The sequence below is a fragment of the Ixodes scapularis genome, unplaced genomic scaffold (genome assembly GCF_016920785.2).
Source record: "Ixodes scapularis isolate PalLabHiFi unplaced genomic scaffold, ASM1692078v2 PGA_scaffold1__304_contigs__length_218370807, whole genome shotgun sequence".
Taxonomy (NCBI): domain Eukaryota; kingdom Metazoa; phylum Arthropoda; class Arachnida; order Ixodida; family Ixodidae; genus Ixodes; species Ixodes scapularis.
Window position 1 is genome coordinate 111,452,470 of NW_024609846.1, and position 14,087 is coordinate 111,466,556.

A 14,087-nucleotide genomic window follows, 5' to 3' on the forward strand; every position below is an offset into this window, starting at 1 on the left:
ATGTGACGTCACGTGTGACGTCATTATGGGAAACGTCCCATATTGCAACGCGCGGCTACACCGACGGCGACGCCGACGCCACTCATCCTAGAAAAGAGCGCCTAAAACCTGCGCTCTCAAAAGCCGGATATTCAATAAACCAGAAAGTGTTACTTGTGTGCGCCGGTAGCATTCATCTCAGATGAGCAACAAAGAGAACAATATCGCCTTTCTTGCAGACATGTTGTTTTCACTTAACTAAACGTCAGAGGCACACACAAGGCCTTTCTAGGTTTGACGAATGTCAGGTATACGTGGACATGGGATCGCAAAGAAATTTCGCTTTTTTTCTTTGATTCCTCGATTCTGGCAACGTCATGTTATCAAGCCACTGCTGGTGTCACACATACAGATAGTTTCAGCTTTTTGGGAAACGTCGTTTATTTATGTGGGCTGATCAGCAGGGTTTCATTTTCTCAATCGGAGTGTGTCTTTATTTTATTTATATTTATTATGAGTATGTCTTCGTTATGGCGCATCAAAAATAAGTAAACTTTTTTCAGTGCTAGTACGGCAGTTCGGAAGGGCAACGTTATCGTCAAATTAAAGCGTCCATGAACAGATCTACTGAGCGACACAGGGCAAGGTGTTCAAGGGGGGGCATCTGTTGCCTTTAACAAAGTGGCAATGCATTAAGAGCGAAGTTGACTTTCCAGCATATCACTTTGAGTGTGCGGTAATGGTACGGCTTGGTCAATGGCGTGATTAATTCACGAGGTTTGATGACTCAGTGTGAAAATAGTCGGCAAAGAAGGAAATTTTTTATATCTCGTAGATAAACAACGCAAGAATTAAAAAAGAAAAAAAGAAACACGATTTGGACATTTCATGTGTAGTCACAAAGAGCGCTAATATTAATGTTGTGATATGTATTTTTGAGCGACTGTACCTCTGCTGTGCGCCGCCATTCGCTTCCTAAAACCTGCACCGTCACGCAGTCGGCGCTTCAAAGAATGTCGATACCTGTAGGAAGGTATTATCTAGAGACTTTAGCTCGGACGGGTAGCTTTGAAACTGCATTTGTTTAGCATATCACACACGAGGTGACGGATAACATGACATTTTAATGTGATGCCAGTTTTTTTTTGTTCGTAGGATTTATTCGTTACTCTTTTCATGACGCATGAAAGGGGCTCTTCACTTTCACTTTTGCTGTTTTTTTTTTTTTCACCGGAGGTTTAAACATTTGTGTTATTACTTGTTCCGATTTTTTTTAACATACTTTGCCGTACTAGTGCCACATGATTTATAACTTTATCTGGCTTATCTATACAACGAAATGCATCTTCGACTTCGAAAATAAAATAAATAAGAGCTTTGTGAGTCAATATCTAAAGGTTGATTGAAACTGGTCTAAAGTCGGCCAACTTTACAATTGACCCTATTGAAAAGTGCGTGCCATCTCGAAGCTACTTTATCAATGATGTGAATCCGCCATTGTTTGGGCATGTTCTAGCGTGTATATTGGACACGGGGAGTTGCGTCGGCGTTCGGCGCGGACTGGGATCCCATCGCACGATTCGTGGCCAAGAAATGGCCGCCGCCAGTGTTACTCAACGCTCCTTTGGAGAGGGTCCATTATAAAACATACATTCTGTAAATGACGAGAAGAAGTAAAAGGAAGAGACCGATATTCAACGAACTCGCCCAACATAATAATAAAGTATGAAGCGCTTTTTGACGAAACTCCCTAATCTCAAAACTATGTTCGTTTCTCTGTCTGTCCGTGCGTCCGTGAATGTCGCCACTAAATTTAGGGGGAAAAGAGAGGTCACGTGATGTCATAGTATCACGTGAAACCTTAACCTTGGCGCCGTGACGTCACTTCACCAGAGCCCGTATATGTGACGTTCGTCCGCTTGACGTCTATTTCCCCGCTAAGGATAGCGGTTAAATTTAGTGAGAATTTCTCCGCTAAATATAGCCGGGAATTGGTGTCACGTGACGTCAGGTAACGTGGCGTCAAGTTTGCCGCCGAATTCTGCCAGGAAAGTAAGGAAAATATTTTTCTTCAATGTCAGGAACCGTTTGTTTTGTGTCTTCTGATCAAACTTCAACGATCGCTCTTTGAATATAGTATCTTATGCATTATACCACATTGCAGACAAAGGTTTTTGGCAGTTTTTTTATACCCATTTACCTCTGTATATGAAATCAGGAAACCTTTAATCAACCCTCAGTTTTAATTCAGGGCAACTGCCAGGTGATTGAAACAAACATTGTGATAGTGTCGCAAGCCAGTCATTTTTAATTCAGGCGCGAAAAATACACAAACTCTTTGAAGTCGAAAACTAAGTCATCATGGAAGTTCGCGAAGCATGCTCGGGCAAACTTGAAGCCGAGGAACATAACGGACGACTCAAAGACGCAACTAGACAAAGCAAACAAAAGTCAATTTACGAAGCAAGGAAAAAGCTCGAAATTGAAAACTAAATCTGCTGCTCAAGCCGTACTCTGATGCAAGTCGTCGCTTTTACCGTCACCGAACACTTACCGCGTAGCGGTCGAGATATTTTGAATTGTATGTGTTTTTTTCTTTTTGTGCTTTGCTAGTTTTTGTTATGATGAGACAGAAAAGCGATCCAAAATATAAAACTAAAATAGAAACAATCACCAATGGCTTTTGCGATTTTTTTTTTATGACGACGACTGCCACTGTGAATTAACTTGGTGGTAAGTTTTGCTCTCCGACAAACTTGATTGAAAGATTTCCGGCAAGTTCATGGTTTTACAGGTTTCTCTAAAGCTGAAGCTGCAAAACATAAATCCAACCTGGAAGTATTTTTGTTTCGAACATGGTGAAGGAGAACGAATCAAAATTTGGAATTGAAGCACATTCCTGCCCTAAAACGCACTTCCTCTGCCTTTTTTACCTCACACCATTTTAATGCGATCCTGTTAAAAGAAAAAATACAATTAAAACATTGGAAAATTTTATTGAAGATTACGGTTTTCAATATTTATTCTCTCAACTTCTTTAAGGTTTTCGATTTAATTTTTTTAGTCCTACAGGATGTTTACATAAAAAATGAATGGTATTTTTTTTAAAGCATTAACAGATTAGAACGTAATAGAAATTGATATCAGCCAGACTTTGGTATGGCTAATGATATCTTATTAACTAAATCGCGGGTCTTGTGACACAGAATTTAGAATTAAATTTCTAGTTATTGAATGCAAAAGTTATTTCTTTTATTGCATGTACAATGCTAGTCATTCCAATGTAGCAACTAAATGTGCCGATTTTATACTCGAGCGTTGTTTCGAAATTGTTTCTGGCTTATAATTTTCAAAGCGATACGTTATAAATTTTTCATATTTTTAATTTTCTATTTGCTTGTGTCTGAGCTCGCCACAGTGCGTGCTTAATTTATGTGGCGTATAAAACACGTCCCTTTCTATGAAGGCACTCAACTCCAGCACTGTAGCAGTATGCAAAATAATTACGTATTCAAGGGAGAGACTCTGGGCCTTCTGACTCAGAAACAAAACAGAAATGAAGCGTAGAACAGTGCGTATTGTTTGTCCCATTTTCTATATTTGTATGTAAAGGCTCTGTATAGACTAAAAGTATTTGGAAAAACGAATTGGATATAAATAATATTTCGGGTCAACCTTTCATGGGTATTGCAAGGGACAACGCCATAACAGTAACCGCACACGTAACAGTTACGTGCACTGACTCTGGCGTGCCAACCTCAATAAGGAATGCTAAGAAATCATCTTTTTTTGTTCTCGTTTGAAGCACGGTGAACCAATGAACGCAGTACATAAAGCAGATTTACGCGTTGTCAACAAGACACAAACGGGAATTTATGTTGATGTCTCGTACTCACGCACCGAAGATTCCGAACAAGGCCACGCACCGGTATTATTATGGTGGTCTGTCGAGGGGAAAGATTGGCGCTTATTTTTGCACTGTACTTCCGTCGTCATTGTGATCCATTTGGGAAACTTTGCTGGGAAGTTGCGCGTCTACGTGCTTCCTGAATTTGACCCTGAGGCACCTTCCCTTTTTGTCATTCGCGATAAGTGTACTCGCTCGTAAAGTTTATTGCAGTGATTCTGAGGACTGTTTTTGTGGTCTCAAAATCTAAACCCACAAATCTCGCATAGAGACCGCTGGCAGCGGGACAGAGTCCATCAATGGTGAGCGTCGCATATATAGCGGACGTTTTTATATTTTGCACGACAAGGACGTAAACAAACGTGTAGTGTATTTGTTGCCGACCCAACAACACGGTCGATGACTCAGGTTGGGGGGGGGGGGGGGCGGTGACGGTGAGGGGGGATCATCTAGGTCTTATGTCACATAAATGGCGAAGATGGACTAACAAATTCCCAAAGTGAAGACACGTATTGATTTTGAGCTGTAAAAACACGCAAAGAAAACCCTTCTAAGGTTCGGAGTACCCCAGAATGAACACCCTGGGTGAAGCGCTAAAAAGCTAGATAGCATTTTAAGTATTTGCTTTTTCAAAATAATAAACACAACATAAGTCCTAAGGTACTTGTTTACTCTGAACAGACAGACACGAGCTCGGACCGAACACCTCAAGACATGCGATGACCAGCTTGGCAGCAGGACGGTTATCTTGGACGATCTTCTTCGTTTAGTATTTTTGATTTTTTTTAAAATTTGTAATAATAAAGGTTTTTTCTTTGTTCCCTAATCCACAGAAGTCTTTCTGTCATCTCCAAATAGGTGACATATATAAGGTCACAACGAACTTATATGTACCTTATACTATAAGTTTTCATATGTTTATTGGATAACCCGTATATGAATTTTTTTTTCAATATGGCAAATTAAAAGAACAAGAATAACAAATATTATTTAACCTATACTGTGCTTCCTGGGGCACCGGCTGCAAGAAAGTCAGTTGAAGTAGATCGATTCCTTAGTCGATTTCGGGGCCGAAAAACCCACGCTCAAATCCCAGACCAAGCGCATTAAAGGTGAAATAACCTACCCAGCACTCAAGATACAAAACAATTTTGTCCAACAACGTCCTCCTCAAAAACAAAATTGCGCCTTACCACATTGCTCAATTTCCAAGGAGGCCAAGGGAAACTCAAGGGTAAGGCAATCTACGTCGGGGAGCGAGCCCTTGACATTGTGCCACGTTAGCGTTTCCGGCAATAGCACCGGAATGCGTCACGCCAGATTCCTATGCTGGTACCGTTTCCCCGTCTATGTGCCGACGCTATTTGTCTTAGATACATGCTTCCAACAACGTCGTTGTTCCCCCAAATGCTGCAGCAAAAAAAAAAAAAAAAAAAAGGAAGCAAAATTTGCGAGCAGCGCGGGGGCTGCGAGTGGCTGCTCCGTTGCTATCGTCACTGTATTCGAATGGCGCGGACAGGGCTTTGTCAGGATGCAGTCGACGGAGGCTTAATCGGTATGCAGCAGCTCCTTTGAAAGCTTCCACTCTGCATTGTTGGAACGTAGAAGCTTATCGCAGGTCGCTGCATCCGAGATGGACCTTCATAGAAATGGAAGGGACGGCTCCCGCGAACGCCCGGAATTCGTCGTCTGATTCGGGATTACGTTCATTAGAGCGAGCTTGATGGAACGGTGGCCGACTCGATCCGGCCTGGGGCGGAGTTAATATCCACGCGTAAAGAACCAGCGGGAAGCAGCTTTTGTGATGTGTGGTATGGGTAACGTTGGAGACAAAGTTGGACGTCTTTCCAGTATCAGTAAAACTAAGTCTGCAGGGGTGGTAATTGCAGGTCTTGTGGAACAAGAGCGGAATGAAACCAGCCAATTACTTAACGTAAACTACTCTATTAAGCTTCGTTTTATCTCAAATTTTGACGCAGCCGACACTGCCAGCTAGTGGGACCAATCAAGCAGCTTTGAAGGTGCAGGTTATTTTAACATGATTGGTCCAGCGATGATAGAACACGTACGTAAATATGACGAACACCATGATGGTTCGCTTTTGACGCTGTCTGATTTGTCCAGTATTGGCTAAGTTACTTTTAAAATGAAAGCCGTTTGCAACTCCCTGTAACGCCGAATTAGAGCACAGCTCTTGAGGAGGAGGAGGGAAGGGTACTAGGGGGGGGGGGTGGATCAAGTGACCTCGGGTGGCGGGGGGTCACGTGACCTTGTGGGAGTCACGTGACCTTGGAGTGCCACGTGACGTCGGGGGAGTCACGTGACCTGGGGGTCACGCGACGATGGTGATGACGTCATCAGTGACCTTCACTTATTACCTTCACGAGTTACCTTCACGAGGTTACCTTCACGAGGGCTACGAGGGTTACTAACCCTCGTAACCCTCACGAGAGTTATGAGGGTTAGTTACCCTCAAAAGGGTGACCCTCACGAGGGTCACGAGGGTTATGAGAGTTACCCTCACGAGGGTCACGAGGTTACCCTCATGAGGGTCACGAGAGTTGCCCTCAGAAGCGTTACTAGGGTTACCCTCACGAGATCACGATGGTTATCCAGGTCACGTGACCCCCCCGGGGTCACGTGACCTGCCGATACCCCCTTCCAAGGTCACGTGACCCCCGTTGACGTCATCGCCACTGATGATGTCATCAGGGACGTTACTGATGACGTCACCGGCATCCGCATCGTCATCGTCATCATAAGTGATGACGTCATCAGTGACGTCACCGATGACGACATCAGTGGCGATGACGTCAACGGGGGTCACGTGACCTCGGGGGGGTATCCGCAGGTCACGTGACCCCGGGGGGTCACGTGACCTGGATAACCATCGTGACCCTCGTGAGGGTAACCCTAGTAACCCTTGTGAGGGCAACTCTCGTGACCCTCGAGGGTGTAACACTCGTGACCCTCGTGAGGGTAACTCTCACAGCCCTCGTGAGGGTAATTCTCATAACCCTCGTGACCCTCCTGAGGGTCACCCTTTCGAGGGTAACGAACCCTCGTAACCCTTGTGAGGGTTACGAGGGTTAGTAACCCTAGTAGCCCTCGTGAAGGTAACTTTCGTAACCCTCATAACCCTCACGAGGGTCACGAGGGTTACTCGCGGTTACGCCGACGCCGCTTAAGCCGGGAACGGGCGCCTATGAGCTGCGCTCTAAAAAGTAGTTAGGTACAGTTACAGATAGTTTATCAAACTTGCATTTAGGTTAGAGTTAAATTTACTTAGAAATATAAGTAACGCGTTACAGTTACTTCGTCAGAGTAACTTGGTTACTTTCAAGATACGTTCGTTATTTTTCTTAAATTTAACTATGGGCAGTGATGACAACACACATTGCCTACGATTTATATTTATAGGGAACTCCCAGAAAACTTTCATTTCGCTTTTTGCAATACAAATTGCTACCTTCGCACGACTTTATTCGATCAAAGGGTTTGTTGCTTCGGTACAAAATGGACTGAATAATAAATTATTTAGCTGATGTTGTAACGCAGCTGCAAGTGTTTTTCAAGGATTCATTAAGTTTTACCTTGTAATGCAGAACACATCCTTGCTAAAGGGACGCTCAACGGGTGCGCTGAACGGCGAGTGCAGTATTCAGGTGTTAAAACAAATTTCCTAATAGTTGGGAAAAAAAAAATTGGGTTGTGTGTGTGTTTATACAGCCTAGAACTTGGTCTGCCTCACAGGGGCGACGAGTCTCCCAGCTGTAGATGAGAAATTTAGCCAGTGCGGTACAGCCGCTAGCCTGGGGTCTTTAACGTGCTTCACGCAGTAGTGATACACGACCGCACGCCGGTACGATGCTCATCCAGATCGAAACGGGCAGGGGTGGGCTCGAACCCAGGATCCCTGGGTTCTGCAGCGCGAGCTTTCGCTCCACGTGCTCCGAGCTGGTGTGCGCTAGACCACTCGGCCACCGATCCCCCCAGTTGGAAAGTCGCTGAGGCTGGAGGTGCTGTCGAGGTTTCAACGGTCCATTGTCACTTCTTCGTGCCTAACGGTAGTGCCCAGAAATTAAAGTCCAAACTCACGCCGAGGTGCTTCGAAGGTTGGAGCAAGAGGACCTCCTGGATGCGCATACTTTTTCGCAGTGCTTGCAAAAAGCAGTAAAGTTATCGCCACTTTATTCCACAAGATCAAAGTACAGTTTATAGCCGGACCACGGTAACACCTGCCTTTCGTCACTCATGATAGCCTCTCGTTTGAGAGATAACGGTTAATTTACCTTCCAACTATTTTTCATCTTTCTCGAGGTTCTCTTTTTCCTCTTCCTCAGTTGACAGGAGAGGGAGACAATGATGAACAGGCGGGTCCATTACAATAATAGGGAGGGGAACAGAACGCAAAACCATTTGTAACTGAATAAAGTGGCAAAGACCGTTAGTATCAAACAAGGTAAAGAAAGGATTGAACGAAAACAAAACAAAGTCGTCTCGGAATGCGTTTCGCTTATCTTTTTAATTTTTGTATGCAATGCAGAACAAAATACTCGACCGTAGATCACGGACCTATGGGCCCCTGGAAAGGACAAGTCGACCAGTAGAAACATAGTCTGTTGCTCCGGTCAGACAGTGTCTACTGGCGGCGACTCGTTTTCGCAAAGAAAACTATCGCCGCGACTGCTGCGCCACCAACGACAGAGGCACTCGGTCGGCATTAAACACCCCGCCGTTAAGCGTCTAGGCGTCACACGTTTCCGCGAGGTGGCTCTGTCGCTTGGCTGAAGAGGCGGGGATGATCGATGAAGCCGGAAAGGGTGAAGACGGGGCGAGAGAGCCACGCACAAAAAAGTTGAAAGAAAGGAAAGGCTCAATGCGCCTTTCCGCGCAATAAAAAATGAAAAACAGAATTAGAAAAAAAAAAGTATAAGAGAATCGAGTTCTTAACTTTTGTTTTTGTATCGTCTAATGTGGGGCTCGATTTCTGCACATGGTCCAACCCGCTGCGGCGTTCACAAAATAGGGTTACTTTTTCGCGAAAAGTATCGGCATCTTTGCAGATACTTTTTAGTTACTTTTTGAAAAAATAATATTTAGGTTATCGTTATAGTTACTTTAAAAAAAAACGTATCGCTAGAGTTAAAAGTTACCAAAAAGTAACAAATTACAGTATCGCGATATTAGGGAGTTTTCGTAGGTGGTTTTCGCCGTTCCGCAACGCTCTCCGCTATCCAATACGATACCCGGAACTCTACAGCCAAGGCCATCGGCGCGCAGGCGCAGTAGCGGCTTCTTCGTTGCGGAGGGCTTAGCGGAGGAAACACGCGGTAAACGAACCCAATACTGGATTTGACCCATCAGCCCGTGGCGTCGGCTGCCTGTGGGTTTAAGATCAAACGAAGTATAAAAATATTTTTTTTTTTAAAAACAGTTTCTTTTTTTTTTATGTCTTAATTTTTCTTTTATGTAACTTTTACTTGTGCAAGAACATGATTAATTATTCTGGGGCTTTACAGAGTGAGAATATTATGGATTATTCTGGTGTTTGTAAAATACCTTGTTCTTGTAGAATACCTTCTTAGCTTACCAGTCAATAAAGTATTCTGGACAGCAAGAACATTATATTGAGGCTAAACATTTAGGTCATTAGTAAACATACGCAGGAAAATCTTTACGAATTTTTAACTCCGTTCTAATACGCATTTCTTAAAAAAATTGATAAATACATGCTCACAGGTGTCACGGAATAACGCAAATGGTAACGTAAGCAGAAGTGGCGTTTGTGAGCCATATATTGCAGTTTTATATATTACGGTTACAACTATTTTGTTAAGCATGTTCGAATATATCGTGTGTGTTGTCTTTACCGAGACAATAAATAATGACAATAGAAACAATTATTTGTAGTTATATTATATTCTTACATCAACTGTCAAAAGGGCGAGTTGTGAGAAATCTAATTAACGCATCCTTAAAAGCTGGTGAAGTCAAAATAACGAACGATCACGCAGTTCTACTCGTGTTCCTTCATGTCTTCCGTTTTAAAGTCCCGCATGACAAGCTTCACGAGGAATTATGAGTCAAGAGGTCTAACAAATGAGAAGGTCCAACGAGTCAAAAGATCCAATATTAAACTTGACTCGACGAATCGTTTAACCGGATGGCTATCTTGCGTCGTTGTACCTATTGACAAATATTGGATCTCTTGACTCGATAAATCTCTTAACACACGACAAAGGGACAACTTATATACAAGAGACTTAAAAGAAAAAAAATAAAGCGGAAAAGATAAAGATAGTATTGCTTCTCTGCCCGCAAAACTAGTTGGATTTCCTTGATTCGATAGATTTTTCGACTAGATGGCTCTTTATTATCAATGAATTTCTTGACTCGAAGCGTCACAGGGGCCGCCCTTTTAGGGTTTCTCACTCTGGGCTTCCTTGAACGGGGGATATGGCAGTTTCCCTCAAGCGTCTACGAAACAGTGGGCGACGACGTGACAGAAAGAAGGACTGACGGAAGCGCTCGGGTAAGCATGTCTCCTATGTGATAAAGCTTATGAGCGTAACAATCTGTCGGCCATATCCGGATGACAGAAGGAATAATGATACTATCGGGGACCGACCGCATTGGCTCGTGGGCAAGAAGGAGAAAAATATATATGTTGGCTTCTTGTAATCACGACTTGGTTAAAACATCGGCCATTTGCTCGAGCACGAGGAAAAAAAAATCCTTCGAGAGCCCTAACCCGCCAAATAACGAGGACAACTTGTGTTTATATGTTGTCTTAGAAGAGCTCAGTGTTCTGTATTGTCACGGGAACCAAAGTACCCCCTATGTGAATTATTGTTGTTACGTTGGGCGATGCAGGATTTTTAGGTCATTTTGAAAAGAGCATTTTGTCGGCTTCTCACAACAAGTACACAAAATATTTGACATGTAACTGATAATGTACTCATGTTGAGCAACTTGGTGAACAAAATCCATACGGCTACTTAAAAATTCACTCATATCATACTTTTTTTTGTAACGCCCTATTGATTTCATTTGTGAGAAAAAGACAACGCTGCTTAAAATGTAAACAACAAGAATTGAGAAGTGCATGTTCAGCGCGGTAATGGGAAATCATGGAGTTTAATTTTAAGAGAAGCGTTCGCTGCATTTAAAAGAGCAAGCTAGAGTTGAAAGTGCAGGTTCAGAGTTTCTACTACTGCTACCTAAACCTTTTACAGAACATATTAAAATAAACAATTTGGAACGTGTTAGAAATCATATATGAATATGGCACACTTGACGAGTTCACTTTGCCGCGTTTTGCTGTTCTAAATTTCCACACCGAAAGACCGAATGCAAGTGATCAAATATGCGTTTTATATATGTTTCCTGGAATGAAATGTGAACTCCACTAATTGTATAAGAAAAACAACAACAACATGCCTACAGCTGTTTGTTCGAAAACATCATTAAATTAGATTATCACGGTAATTAAAAAAAATTTACTCACTTTTGTCACTTCGTATAATACTGCTACTACTACTACTACTACTACTACCACTACTACTACTACTACCACTACTACTACTACTACTACTACTACAAATAATAATAGTAATAATAATATTAATAACAATATTAAATTGTATTCAAGAACATTCATACCTACTACAATAGTGTGGGGGCAATCAAAGCCAACAGTGGCTTGTGTGACGCCGCCCAACCGAAAGTTCAGAAGCAAAAAAAAAAAAGATAGATTGTCCCAGAACAGACAGCTGTGCTAGAAGCGACACAGTTACAAGGCAGTTTTCAAAAACAGAACGAAACAGTTACAGACAATACAAAATCCGATGACTATACTTCTGTACAGAGCACTCGCGTACAAAATATACACTCAGGTAGAACTTCTGCCTGGAAGATAAAAGATCACTCCTTTCTTAAGCTAACTCAATGAGCTAGCCTGCCGAATTTCAAAAGGCAAACTATTCAAGATCTCAGGCACGTAGAACGCATATACTTGCCGTATCTAGTCTGTACAAAAGGTATTTAAAGGTCTATTGGAAACGAAGCAAACGAAGAGATTAGTTTTTGATTTTGAGTTTATCTGACGAAAAGTAACGCAGGACTGCTGTTTCAATAAATCAGGTGCAGAGATACGGCAGTTGCAAATATTGAAACAAGTCAGTACCATCGGGAATTTACAGACCATAAGACACGCTCTTCAAAATTGTTTTCAAAATACAATCAATTTTCTTATGCCAGTACCCCGAGCAGTTGCCAGATACAGTAACATCGTACCTTAGCACACTGTATGCAAGTGCATGGGCGACTGTTTTACGAACTGAAAAAAACAGAAGCGATTTTGTGTTATAAAGAAGTCAACAAGCACCCCTCAGTTTGGGAGCAACGGTAGTCAGTTGAGCATTCCATGTTAGACCGCACTCGAATATTACTCCAAGGTATTTTACATTATCGACATATACCAAAGGATCACATTTTCAAGATATACAACTCGAGCTATGTAAAAAAAAAAGTAAAATCTAAATCCACACATCTGAGCGGGTTACGAAAACACGAGTTTTGTTTTGTGTACATGAATATCCATAAGGTGAAGTTGAAACCAGTTCATGATGGTAGTCGCGGCGCATTGCAGAGAGTGGACAGCATCTTTGGAGTTCAGATGTTGAGTGACAATTACGGTATCATCCACGTATTGATAAACATTTTCCCCAAAAATATATGTAGAAATATCATTGACATACAAATAAAATAGAAGAAGAGATAGAATTGAACCCTGCGGAACACCTGCTCTTAACATCGTTCGCGGACTCCGCGACTAAGATATAATTAGAAGTTGTGAGCGATTTGAAAGGTAGTTAGATAATAAGAAAAACAAAAGGACAACGAAATCCGAAGCTATACAGATTTTTTAATAGCATAGAATGAGCTAACGGTGTCACATGCCTTGGATACATTCAGAAAAAAAGTGCAGCTAAGCGGTTTCTTTCAAAACCGGAAAAAAGTAAATCTGCAAATTCTCCGAGTAATGGTCGTGTACGTTACTCCTGAACAAAACCAAACCAAATAATAATAATAATAATAATAATAATAATAATATTTTATTTACTATGTAAGTAGGGGGGGAACTGAGGATACAAAGCTGTCCGAGAAGTTTGACTTGTCCTCAGACCACCTCAAGTACAAAGCAGGGGTAAGACAAGTAGTATGAAAAGACGAAATTATCATACTTAAAAGCACTCTGAAACGGCTGAAAAAAAAAAAGAGTTTTCCGACAATGCATTTGAAACAAAAAATATAATGGTCCGTCAACATCAAGGCTAAAGCAAACAAACAAAAAAAAAAAACGTAACATAATATTAAATTGATGCCACGCGCTTCGTTTCGAGATAGTAGATATAGACATATCACGTCAAAAAGAGCGAGGGACATATAAAATGCTCACACTAAACGATCTCCAACGAACTCACGGTTTGGAAAGATTGCAGAAAGAACATGAGCTATAAGTGTTTCATCTGCTGCCGCAGAAGAAAACAAAAACGACAATAAAACTCTCAGGATGCAAGTTTTGGGTGGTTCAAGCTGTTACAGGATTAATCTTTCAGGCTCTGATTTATCAGCCTTGATTGTTGTAATGTGACCAACATTGGAGCCCAATTGCACTGTTTTGCTTGCAGACAAGACAGTGAGCAATTCCTGCCACAAGCATTTTTAGCCATCGGAAGGTCGGTCCATGAGGTGTATTTAAGCCCAAGGAGCGAAGTGCATGTCATATTTCGTTCCCTTTTTTGTTTTGTGCTTGTTTTTCAGAGTTCTTGTTGGCGAATGACGCAACCTGATTGCATCGGCCGCGGTAATAACACGCACTGGACTAGCCTAGCACTGCGTTACTATCTTCTTAGTGACTAGTACTTCATGTTGAATACACTTTTCTATCATTTTTTATTATTTTGTTCATTAATATAACAAAATACATAGTTATGAGTAGGATGATAGAACGAACGGGATTTATATGGCTTATTTTTATTAAGTAAATAAATAACTAAATAAAATGTGTTCCTATATTAGCACGACCTTACCACTACAATTGTCGTCTGCAAGCAGGAGGAAATAGTCTTTAGACGAGATCAATTTAGGGTTTTATCGTTTTCTACGTAATGACTTCGAAGAAAAACAACTTTTG